This window comes from Oryzias latipes, chromosome 23 (genome assembly GCF_002234675.1).
Source record: "Oryzias latipes chromosome 23, ASM223467v1".
NCBI classification, from domain to species: domain Eukaryota; kingdom Metazoa; phylum Chordata; class Actinopteri; order Beloniformes; family Adrianichthyidae; genus Oryzias; species Oryzias latipes.
Window position 1 is genome coordinate 10,798,596 of NC_019881.2, and position 12,379 is coordinate 10,810,974.

General features: G+C 37.4%; 1 long non-coding RNA gene across 1 annotated transcript; it reads left to right on the forward strand.

The window, feature by feature from the left end:
- The first annotated feature begins 2,248 nt into the window (after window positions 1-2,248).
- On the forward strand, window positions 2,249-5,760 carry LOC101171961. Its single transcript, XR_177606.4, has 2 exons — window positions 2,249-2,460; window positions 5,222-5,760. It is a non-coding gene; the product is annotated as an uncharacterized LOC101171961 (long non-coding RNA).
- Window positions 5,761-12,379: the final 6,619 nt, after the last annotated feature.

Genomic DNA, 12,379 nt, shown 5'->3' on the forward strand with positions numbered 1-12,379 from the left:
GACTCAAGAACTGGGGGGGTATTCCAGGAAGCATGTTTAAACTACCCTGACTTTAACCCTGAACTCTGGCTGAATTCCAGCTGAACTTGCTTACTCTGGGTATGTGGGTTCCAAAAGACCGGATATGAGTAATTACGGTTGACTTGGTAACCCTGGGTTAATGCATGTGCACAGCAAGTACATAAAGACATTCTCAATGGATCTCCGATTTCCGGAGTCACCATGGAAACATGTGGAGGAAAAAAGAGAGCTCTATACTTCAGTGAGACGGAGTCTGAAATTTTGATGACGGCGTATGGAGATTATACGTTCATCAAAAAAAGTAATACGGTTGCATCAGCAAAACAAAGAGTTTCTGCTTGGAGAAAAAGAACAGAAAAAGTAAATGCACGAGTTTCTATCTCATTTCTATTTTCATTGTGACACATATATATATATATATATATATAACTTGTCCAATTTTGCCAACTTAAATGAATTACTTCTATTGGTAACAAGTAATTAAGTAAAATTTTTTCAACCTAATTTCTTACATCTATCAAACTCAATAAGTGTTTAGACAACTCAAATTTACGTATTTATCTAAATAAATGTCATATTACTCCAATTCAATTGAATGTTTTTTCCATCTTAATTTATTACAATTCTTGAACTCTATGTCTAAGTTTGAGCCTGCAGATATTCTCATTTTTATAACAATAAAAATAAAGAAACAATATAGATTTCAGACATATCATCTAAGTTATCTATTGGTTTTAAACTCATCATCCTCTCCCTCCCTCTCACTCATGGTGCAGAGAGAATTCAACATAGTTGGACAAAATAACTCGGCAAAACACTGTAAAACAGCTAAACAACTAAACACATTTGGTCAAAAACCCACACTTAAACCCAAATCCGTCCAGACAGGCAAAGGGAATGGTATCCCACAATTCCTTGCGGTGCCGATCTAACAGCAGCACCAAAGTTACACCTACTTAATTGAATAGATTTGAATAAAGTAAAATAACTGTCTAATAACTACATGTTATTTTTAAGCTGACTTAACTAAAAAAATGTTTTATCTTAACTGAAGCAACTAATTAAGTTAGATCAATGTTAAAAAGTTTATCTCTACAACATCCATACGTGGTCTTCTCATCCTCATGGTGGAAAAAGTATTGTCTAAACTTCTTCATCAACTTAATCATCTTCAAATGGACACGCCATGCTGCTTCACCTCTCTGAAAACAAACTAACCTTCAACTAAACCTGCTCCAGACCAGGTTATGTTCAGAGCATGAGTTGCCATGGCAACTTGACATACCCTGTAACATACTTCCATTTCAGGAACCGAAAGTTGAGGTTATCAACTTCCTTAGCCTCAAACTTACCGTGGTAACTAGCATAACCTGCTTTTTGGAATACCCCCCTGGAGAGAAAAAAACCCTAAACTTTATTTTAGATAGGAATGACTTAATCCAACAAAAGGAATGTCTGTTTTGTCACTTCTCGGTTTGTTTTTATGTATTTATTTATTCATTTGAGTTTGGTCATTTGTGACAATTTGAATAGCTTCTAAAATGGAGATGAAAAAAATCAACTATAATTTTTTATCTCTAATTTTAATTTACTGGTCCAAGATTGAATATACAGAATAGCAAGTTTCAGTTACCTTTAGTAACTGGATTGAAACTTGACATACTTTTTATTTTTTTGTGTATTGTGCACTGTGAGTCTATGCAGTTTAAAAGAGAAAGCTAAATGCTGAAAGAAAACATCTGAAAATCATACAAAACATATTTAAAATGACAACAAACAAAAAAAAATACCAAAGCATTTTATTCCGATCATTATTGTAATGTCATTGTTGAATATGATGACGATCCAGCCATAAAATGCAAGGCTGGGTCATGGGGCAAAACCAATGACTATAATTTTTATGATGCTTTATAATTTTTTCATGCAAAATAATTAGCACAAGGGACATATGAATACGAAATTATAAGTTAACAAATGGTTATGCAGAGAATAATAAGAAAAATTAACAAGAAAAATATGGTACGCTTTGGGAGTATTAATATTATTATGAAATTATTATAATGCCGAAATAAATAAATAAAAATTTAAGAAAAATCTTTATTTCTCTTTATGTACCTAAAATGTGGTTTGAATAAGTAATAAATTGACAGAATTTAATAATAACAATAATAATATTTCACTCACGTGAAAACAATAAATGTATTACGGGAAGACCTTTTATTGTGAAGGTCCACATCTTTTCGTCCGTTTCCGGTGAACCGAGAGGAGCGGACACAGCGATGGGATCCAGTACGACTCCGCTGACGGAGTGTGAGAAAATGGCGAAGGCCAGAGGAGCTGTGGCTTTACCGCTACACTCCTACTGGTTTGACTTCTGGGTGTTCGTGCTCCTGAATGTCGCCTTGTTCATATTTGTTTACTTCGTGGTTCCCTGAAGAGGTAAGTAAGGAGGAGCGAGAAAGTTCTAGCTAACTAACGGAAGGGCGGCTACGGAAGCTGTGAAGAATTTTCAAGCAAATTTGTCCCCCACCCTCAGTTTGGAAGTTCGTTGTCATTGGACAATGAAATTCTAAACGAACCTTATTCTGGATTCATTTGAACTGCTTGAGTGTTTTTGCTTATCCAGTTGAAAACTGGATAAAAGCGTTTTAATGAGTGAAAATCACGGGAGAACAAATTAACTGATCTCTGTTCTGTGCTGACCTCCAGGTTATTTGCATCAAAGCGCAACGTTTTAGTCGTGACGTCTACAATAATTTAACACGTTACAAAACGACATTTGGTTTTTACGTAATCGAACATTCCTGTGCTCATTAATGATTGAAAGCAGCGTAGAAAAGCTGAAGTGAAAATCCTCCGACTGAAAGCATGAAACTAGTTTTCTGAAAAACGTTTGACTCTTTTATTATTGTGTTCCTCTGTCTTTAACAAGAGCAATAAAGTTTGAAGTCCAGAATTATTAAACCGGAGCTTTTTTTTGTAGTCACGTTTTTTCAATAAACTTTATTGCACATTTTTACAATTTACAGAAAGTCACCTGTAGTTGCACAATAAAGAAACAATTGTTAATATCAAACACGCATATAAGACCAAACAACAATAATAGTAAAAAGCCCTGTGTGCTTTTTTTAATATATAATATTAAACCAGAGCTGAGATCATAGAACATCAGGATTACGAGATAGGTCGAAGTATTTAAATGCAGTTGAAAAAAGGAGTGACCTTGTAAAATATGAGCCAGAACTTTTGTTTCTATTGATTTAAATGTTTAAATTAAAAAAAAGAAGAAAAAACATCACAAATTTATGACCAACAGGTGAAATAAGTCGGATAAAATATTTAGATTAAAGACCCACTCTGTGTTTTGGCTGATGATGGAGGACATGTATGCAGGAAATTAATCTTATAATTTCATTTCTGAGAATTTCTTTGTTCAAATCGTTGTGAAACAGGGGCAGATGAAAAAATGCCACTGGACGGGCCACGAGCTTCCTGCTCCGCTCTATTCTGATGCATCCACTGGCAGACAAATAGAACCATGAATGACTTTTCTTTTTCTCGTCTAAACTGGAATCTGGATCAGCTCTAATATTGCTCACCAGTTTTGTTGCACCGCTAATGTTAGGTTGGGAGTGTGAGGGGCTGTAAGCTAGCGGAAGAGAGTGTAAACAAAGGGATGATGTGAAGTTAGGGGGTGGTCTTACTGCATACTGACAGTGGTGTCTCGCCAGATTTGTGTGTTCTTTTTTCTTGATTTGTAACTCATAGTAGGTACAAATTGTACTTGAAAAGTGGTTTCACATGTGCACTTGAATATCAAAAATGTACAAAATACTAAAAACAATTTATACACACACACCATTTAAAAGGACAGCAGCTGAAAACGAACTGAATACAAAGTGGCTCCTACGCAGACAATTCTTTTAACGGGACTCCTGACACTCAAACAAAACCACAATTACACACAGGTCAGATCTTTAGACTAATGCAACGTCTCCAGATTTGTGTATAAATGATGTGTTTAAATGCTGCTAGAATGCTGGGTCATCATAGTTTTCTGATCAGCCGCTTTGAACTTAGCTTGTGAATAATATCTGGTAAAATATTGACATGTGTTTCACTATCTTAAACGGAATCGAACCGATAATAGTTTGTTCTTTTTTTAAAGTCTAAAAATGTATTTTGAGTAGACTCATCCCTTTTTCTTTCTTTGTTTTTAATTCTTCTAGAACTAATCACTTCCTCGTGGAGGCTCCGCCTCTGGCAATAAGCTACTCTGCGAGCTCTGGTTCCCACGCATGGCGCTAACAGGCAGGGCCGGGTCCTTCTCAGCATTGGGAGAGAGGAGCAGGTCGTACAGCTGATCGACCCTCTCCCCCCTCTTGAAACCAGGAAGGACCTGGCGCTGCCTGCTATCGCTGTGACCGCAGACCAGAGCTCGCTGAAGAGCTCCATGCAGCGACTGGATAAGAGACGCTGTCGGACGGCGCTGCCCAGAGGGAGCGATGAGTTCTTGAAAACATTTTTAAAAAGTGATGCATATTTAGACTTTTTGTTTTGTTTTTCTTAATTCTAGAGGGATATCTGTTTAAGGCCGAATCCGAATTCTCCCTACCACTACATTTACCCAAGGAGAGACTTATGGGAAAATGGTGTCTTCTAATTTGGACGACACTACCACTTGATGATGTCATGTCTACATTAGTGTGTAGCTGCCAGCGCTCAGAAACCAAGATTAATGTTAAAACTTTAAAAAGTCATGCTAAAACAAAAGGTCATTTCTTACATTTACATGTAAACGATGTGCTTCAGAGCACACCCACATGGAGAAATGATCAGAAAACTCTGTTGACCCAGCATTCTAGCAGCATTTAAACACATCATTTACACACAAATCTGGAGACGTGACAGGAGTCTCGACTGTGGTCTGTTTGTAGTTGGGGTTTTGTGTGTGCTTGACAGGTGATTTGTGTGTACTATTTAAATATTTGTCTGCTTAGGAGCTGTTAGAAATTCATAGTTTAAAGATGCTGTTCAAAATTGTACTTCGAACATTTTTTATTTGAGTGTACATGTGAATAACACGCACAAATCCAGTCAGACAATTTTCTTTCCATATTAAATTTGTTTTGTCTTTATTTTTTTTTTCAGTGAAAAGAAATTCAGTAACATTAAACTTGAATGCGTTTCTCTGTTAAAGGTTTGTCTCCTGGACTCTGAGGCCTGAAGTTGTGGATCCCTGCTGCCCTGCCGTGGAAGTGAACCCAAGTTTCAATAAATGAGTCCGTTTTATTTTGGAGGCCACGTATCAAGTTTCCGCCCATGATCTGACTTTTTGTTCCTGACATTCTGGCTTCATGTCGGACACCTGAACCACAGACTTTCAGCGGTCGCCGGCTTTTGTGCATTGACTGCTTGTTTGGATTTAGTGACCAAGAGGAAGATATTTTTGAAATGTTTGTCGTATTCTTTGACTGACGGTGAAGTGTAACAGCTCTGATGCTGCTTGGACGGTAACCTGCTCTGGCTCTGATTCCACATCAACAGTTTGCTGCAGAGCACTAGAAGGCAGACTGCAGCGCCTGCCACTCTATAAGGAAAGTGTATTGAGGGTTAGTTGTGGAGACCAAATTTCACACAAATGTGTTGCTGCAACACAACCCCATGCACACATGTTTTGTAAATTTGCACACGGACAATGCAACAAATAAAATGTTTTGCCTGGTCGCTCAGTGGAAAGCTTTTGATTTTGGTCCTTATGTCTGCGTTAAAGCCTAACAGTTGGTTCAATTGATTGAATAAAATATTTCATAGTAGTTGGTGTGAATGCATAAGTATGCGTGTCTGAACATTCTCTATTGTGTACATGTTATCTTGTGAACATTTTTGGAGCTAACAGGTATGTTTAGAACATTTGAGTGTGTGCGTGTGTGGACAGGCCTCGCCCTTATAGACTTATCACATCTGAATCTCTGTAATGATTATAACCATCCAGCAACTTGTTGCTTTATGCTGCTTTATGGTTTTAACCCCCCCCCCCCCCCCCCCCCAACATACCTCTCTTCTTACATTACATTGACGTGTTCTCCCTACCATGACAAAGGTAGATTTCATGTAATCCATGGACACCAGTGAAGATCACAAATCATTGAAAGGTTCAGCGCACTGTCTAAGGGGTCTAGATGACCCAACTCCCAATGTTAAAGTGCCTAGGATAGCACAAGGGTTAGTTTGACTGTTCAAGTTTTTTCATATCAAAAACGACTTTTCAATTTTATTAATCCAGCCTTAGGATAGCATAAGGATTACAGTAAAATATGTCCAACACAAGAGGCCTTCAGCTCTCATCTGTTTGCCCAGCTGTTGGACAGGACAAGTTAAAAAAGACATGAACCTTAGGATAATTAGACATTAAATCAAGGATTGCTTGAAAGGGAGTTGAAGGAAGCCAATTTATATAATCCCACCCCTGTTCTACCGTACAATTTTCATTACATGATTTATCATTATCCGGTTCATACCTATTTATCAGATATCTATGCTTTACCAACACAGTTTCAGGTCATTAAGAATCATTAAGTATCCATAAATCACATGACGGAAGAATTACTTAATTATTTCAGTCAGACAACTCTTGCAGTAAGAAATATTTATTTGAAATACTTAATTTTCCACATTCTTTAAGTTGGCATTCACATCTTTTCGTTTGGCATAAGGCTCTGTTCAATTCCATGAAATTTCCATAAAACTTTCGGGTAACAAAACCCCCCTTTACGGAGCCCACAGGTGGAAGCCGGGGAGGAGGGAGGGGCGAAGAATGAGCGCTGAAGGTGAGAAATAGAATGAACAGCTGCGCACCTGGGCTTAAACAGGACGCTGAGCAGGTGAGTTAATTGACTGAACCGCCCTAGGGTATATACCTGTAAGACACTGCAGCGAGTATCTGCCTGAAATACGACATGCTGTCATATAAACTTAGACGTAACTATTTTAGAAATCAACATAGCACATGTAGATCAATTACCTAAAATATGTGCAGTTTTTTTTATATTAGAACAATTATGACTGATTAGACAACACTATATCAGAATAATAGGCATAACACTATTTTCAAAAATCATTATAAATTATGCAGTTCAAGTTTCCAAAATATGCAAATCTTTTATTTTTAATTAGAACAATCATGAATCTAATTAGACATTCCTCTATTTCTGAAATCATCATAACTTATGCAGATCAAGTATTAAAATTCAAAAATATGTTTATTATTAGAAAAATCATGAATATCTTTTTGGGGCAATTGGAAGTGATATAATTAGAGATGAATCACTTTAACCAATTTTCAATGATTGATTAGGCAATTTTTTATTATTATTATTACAAGGTAATGCTTTGAAATAAAAAGTTCAATTTTCTGTCCATTTTCCAAGGTTGGTATTTCTTCTTCTGCCTGATTGACAGCGTGCTTCTGGACTTAACAGAGTTTATAAGTTCTCTTCGCTGTGATGTCTCCAGACTTAACCCTTGTGCTATCCTATGGGGTCCAGATGACCCCACCCTTGCATTGACGTGTTTTCCCTACCATGACAAAGGTGGATAAAGGTGAAGAGGATTTCATGTAATCTATGGACACCAGTGAAGATCACAAATCATTGAAGAAAAAAGGTTCAGTGCACTGTCTTGTGGGGTCTAGATGACCCGACTCCCATTGTTAACCCTTGTGCTATCCTATATGACCCCACCCTAACATTGACGTGTTCTCCCTACCATGACAATGGTGGATAAAGGTGGAAAGATTTCATGTAATCATCCTCTAGATGACCCAACTCTCAATGTTAAAGTGCCTAGGATAGCACAAGGGTTAAATGGAAAGGCAGAAGAAAAACCAATCTGGGGCTCAAAACAGAAAACACAAGGGGGACAAAGATGTGGTGTGAATGAAGAAAAGTTTCTGTAAATGGTTGAGAGACAGCAGGTATGTTATAGCGGTGATAAAAACAGGCTTTGGTGTTCAGGTTAAAGTTACTATGGTCACAAGTGTCTTGTAGTTGTAGGGAGCAGGATTTACAGTATCAATAATCATGAAGAAGAAAAAAAGGAGCTCGTTTGTGCAGATCTTGTTTTAAATAATTTATTTTACTAGATGTACCAAAATACTGAAAAAGTTTTTATCCTTTGACTGAAACAGCATTAAATGATGATAAAAGCTGCTCCTATGGGCAGAAGGGAGAAATATGTGTGATGGTGGGTTAGATGGTTTTTTTTTGTTTCTTTTTATGTTAAAAGTTTGGATAATTATTTTTTGGAAGTGAATATTTAGTTTACAGCCTTTTGCTTTTAATATAACTTTGGCTGAAGGACATTTTGGATTTTAGCTGAACATTTGGAGATGTTTCACATCAATAAAGAAATCTATTCTATTCTATTACACCACTAACTGATATCCAACACAAATATAATTTAAAATTTTTCTACTTTTACACATAGTTTATTCTGTGTATTATTTTAAAATCTTCCTAACACAAAGTTTACATCACACAGCTGTGAGGATGGAGGGAAAGACGAGAAGAGAGAAAAAGAATCAGGACACATGGAAGAAAGAAACAGGTTGGTCTGGTGGACGCTCAAGGCAAAGCCAGTTAATACCAAGTCAGTAATTTTTAAAAAGTATTCTTCATTTAAAAAAAATGTGCAGCAGCAAGATGTTTAATTTATTTAAAACATTAAATAATTCTTGCTTGGCCATATAATTTAGTGGAGAAGAACTAAAAGGTGAAGGAGATGCAAGAGGTGAAGGAGACAGACATGAGGTTGGTGATGCATCGGATATCAAAGATAGTAGAGATGACTTCAGGTAGGAATCATTAAAATTTTAAAAGTCACAAAAACCTAGATGCTCATTCTGGTTTAAACTTCTGCTCACCACCTGTTAACTTATTTTGGGAAAACAAGTGCAGACATACATAACAAGTCAGTCCCAACAGAGAAGAACGAGGAGAAAGGATCAGATGAAGATGATGATGATAGAGAGAAAGAGATACGATCAGCTGATGATGAAGAGGGAGAAGAACAGAGAGGTACAGAGGAGAGGGCTGAGGCAAGGCATTACTCAGAAGATTCTTCTGAATGACCTTCACCACACAAATTTGGGGAATCATTGCGGCAATACATGGTTGAAAATAGCTCACAAAAATGTTCTGCTGGGTCATATGACTCATATCCATAATCAGAGAAGAAGTAATGAGATGTATACATTTAAACATAAAGGTGTTGTGTGAGTGTTTAAATAACTTCAGGAGGGGTGGATGGAACGTTTTATGATGTGCATTTATGTCTGTGTGTTTGTGTGTGTGTGGGGGGGGGGCGTTTTTTCATACCCCTATGAAATGACCCTATGAGATCCCAATAAAAGGCCTAGGATAGCACAAAGGTTACGAAAAATGCTGTGTTGTTTAAAGCATAAACCTCATTTGCTCTGTTTATTGCATACCTTAAGTTCACAGAGGAAAGCAAATATCTAGATAATTTAAGGCCAATAACCCTTTTAAATACTGACTATAAACTTCTGACCCATGTAGTTGCAAACAGGCTCAAATCAGGCATAACCCAAATAATCTCTGAAACACAGTCTGGTTTTATTAAAGGTCGCTCAATACCTAATAATAATATTATGTTCTATTTTTAGATTTTTACAAGGCCTTTGATATGATTGAGCACAATTTCATTTTACAAACTATGCAATTTTTCGGTTTCGGAAACAAATGTATTAATGTAGTTAAAACCTTTTATTATAAAACCAGTAGTTCTGTTTGTATACCTCAAGGGACATCTCAAATATTTAATATCAACAAAGGTATAAAACAAAGTTGCCCCATTTCACCCCTTCTTTTTATTGCAGCTGCAGAAATTCTTTCTTTGCTCATTGAAAATGGTGACTTTGGTAAGAATTCAGTTGCAAATGCTGAAATTTCAATAAGCCAACTAGCCGACGATACAACAATTTTCCTGAATAATCTACATGACATCCCCATAATTCTTAAAACTATTGACATCTTTTCAAAAGCTTAAGGCCTCTAACTGTACCAAGTGTGAGATCTTACCCATTAAACCATGAACATAATCTAATGCTTATAATATTCCAAATAAATCCACAGTTTGACACACATTTGACCAAATGTGTTTAGTTGTAGCTGTTTTACTGTGTATTGCCGAGTTATTTTGTCCTGTTATGTTCAATTCATTCTGCAGCATAAGTGAGAGGAAGGGAGAGGATGATGAGTTTATATAGCACCCCTAGTGCAATGTACAGTAATGTTAAATTTGGAGAAATGATCAAAGACATGAGTTTTCATATTGCGAATCCATTTTGTTTCGTTCATTTTATAAAAATGAGAATAGTAGTTGTAAAAAAATATTGAGTTGGGTAACTCAATAAATGTAACTCAATTACTTGTTACCAATTGAATTAATTCATTTAAGTTGGATAATTTATCTATATTTATGTGTCACAATGAAAATAGAAATGAGATAGAAACTCGTAGTTTACTTTGTCCGTTATTTTTCTCCAAGCAGAAATACGCCGTCATTAAAATCTCCGACTCCGTCTCACTGAAGCACAGCGCTCTCACGTGCATTGACCCAGGGTTACCAAGTCGAGCGTAATTACTCTAACTCACATGTGTCAAACTCAAGGCCAGCGGGCCAAATGTGGCCCGCCATGTCATTTTATGTGGCCCGCGAGTTGGGCTGTTATGATGACCTCATCACCGCACTTTTTTTTTTTTTTTGTTGAAAGTTCAACATATGATGCGTGATTGGAACTATAATAAACACATGAAAACATTCATCTTTGCTGACAATTTACTTTTTCTGCTAGTCCTGTATTCAGACTTTCCTTCTTTCTTTCAAACTGTTCTCTCCTTCTCTCCCACCGCGCCTGAAACTGTCTGTCGTCGCCGCGCGCTCTCACTGCCTCTGCTTTACGTGGCACGCGGCTCCCTTTACACACAGGCTCGCACTTTCAGAAGCACACATCCTCATTCTACAACAGAAGTTTCCCTCTCGTGAGGAAATACGACAAATTTACTGCCTTCTAATTAATAATTTCCTTTTGTATCCATTTCCGTAACAAGCTCCTCGCGTTCTTAAGTGCGCGACACGGCCGCCCGCCGGAGGATTTTGTGTTGGGGGGGGTTTATTACTGTTCCCATTCACTCTGTAACACCAAACATGAGCGTGCACTGTTAGATTTCAATGAATATCACTATATCTTTTGTTTGGGAACTATTTTGTGCAGCGCAATGTTATGTGTCTGTATAAACAAAGGCGGAGCCTCCTGCCCCGGGTTCTTCATGGGTGTCAGGCTCACGGCTACCAGAAAGGTGACAAACAAGTGTCTGGGGTCTGTTTATTACTGGGCAATAAATAATATTCTGAGAAGATGTCTGTACCAGAGAGCACAGGTGAAACTTGCGTGCAGTTAGAGAGCGGTCCACTGCAGAAGAATCAACACGCACCCCCAACACACGTGTGCGCGCTCCCTCCTACCAGTCCTACACATGGTTAACCGCGACGCCGCGCCCCCTGGTGGTTCATCACCGCGGTGAGAAAGAATCCGACACGTCACAGCTTTACCCGCGAGAGCATAAACGTTTTTAATTTCTTAAAATAAAAATGAGTGTGTATTTATTCATATCTAGGGGGAATTAGACTTGAAATATCAGATTGGGCAACTAAATATCAGGACCTAAACACTGTCCATATAACCTAACCTGACAGAATCAAATGTAAAAGGATTTATGCTAAAGTAACAAGCAAACATATGTTTCTATGCAACTGTAATTGTCACTTTAAAAAGTTATAATAAATAAACAATGAGTTATTTAACATTAAGGAGTAGTTACGTTTATTTGTCATTACATTTAGTTACATGTATAAGTTATATCTGGCCCTTCGAGGACAGCCACTATGCTGATGTGGTCCTCGGTTAAAATGAGTTTGACACCCCTTCTCTAACTCATATCCGGTCTTTTGGAACCGACATACCCAGAGTAAGCAAGTTCAGGCGGAATCCAGGTAGAGTTCAGGGTTAAAGTCAGGGTAGTTTAAACATGCTTTCTGAAATACCCCCAGTGTCAGATCGCACCATTCATCGTTGTTTGAGCCAGAGTGGACTTTATGGGAGACGACCAAGGAAGACATCAACGTTGAAAGGAAATCATAAAAAAGCCAGACTGGAATTTGCAAAAATGCATGTTGACAAGCCACAAAGCTTCTGGGAAAATGTCCTTTGGACAGATGAGACAAAACTGGAGCTTTTTGTCCAGCCCTATTTTTTAGGTTTTTTATTTTTTTCAAT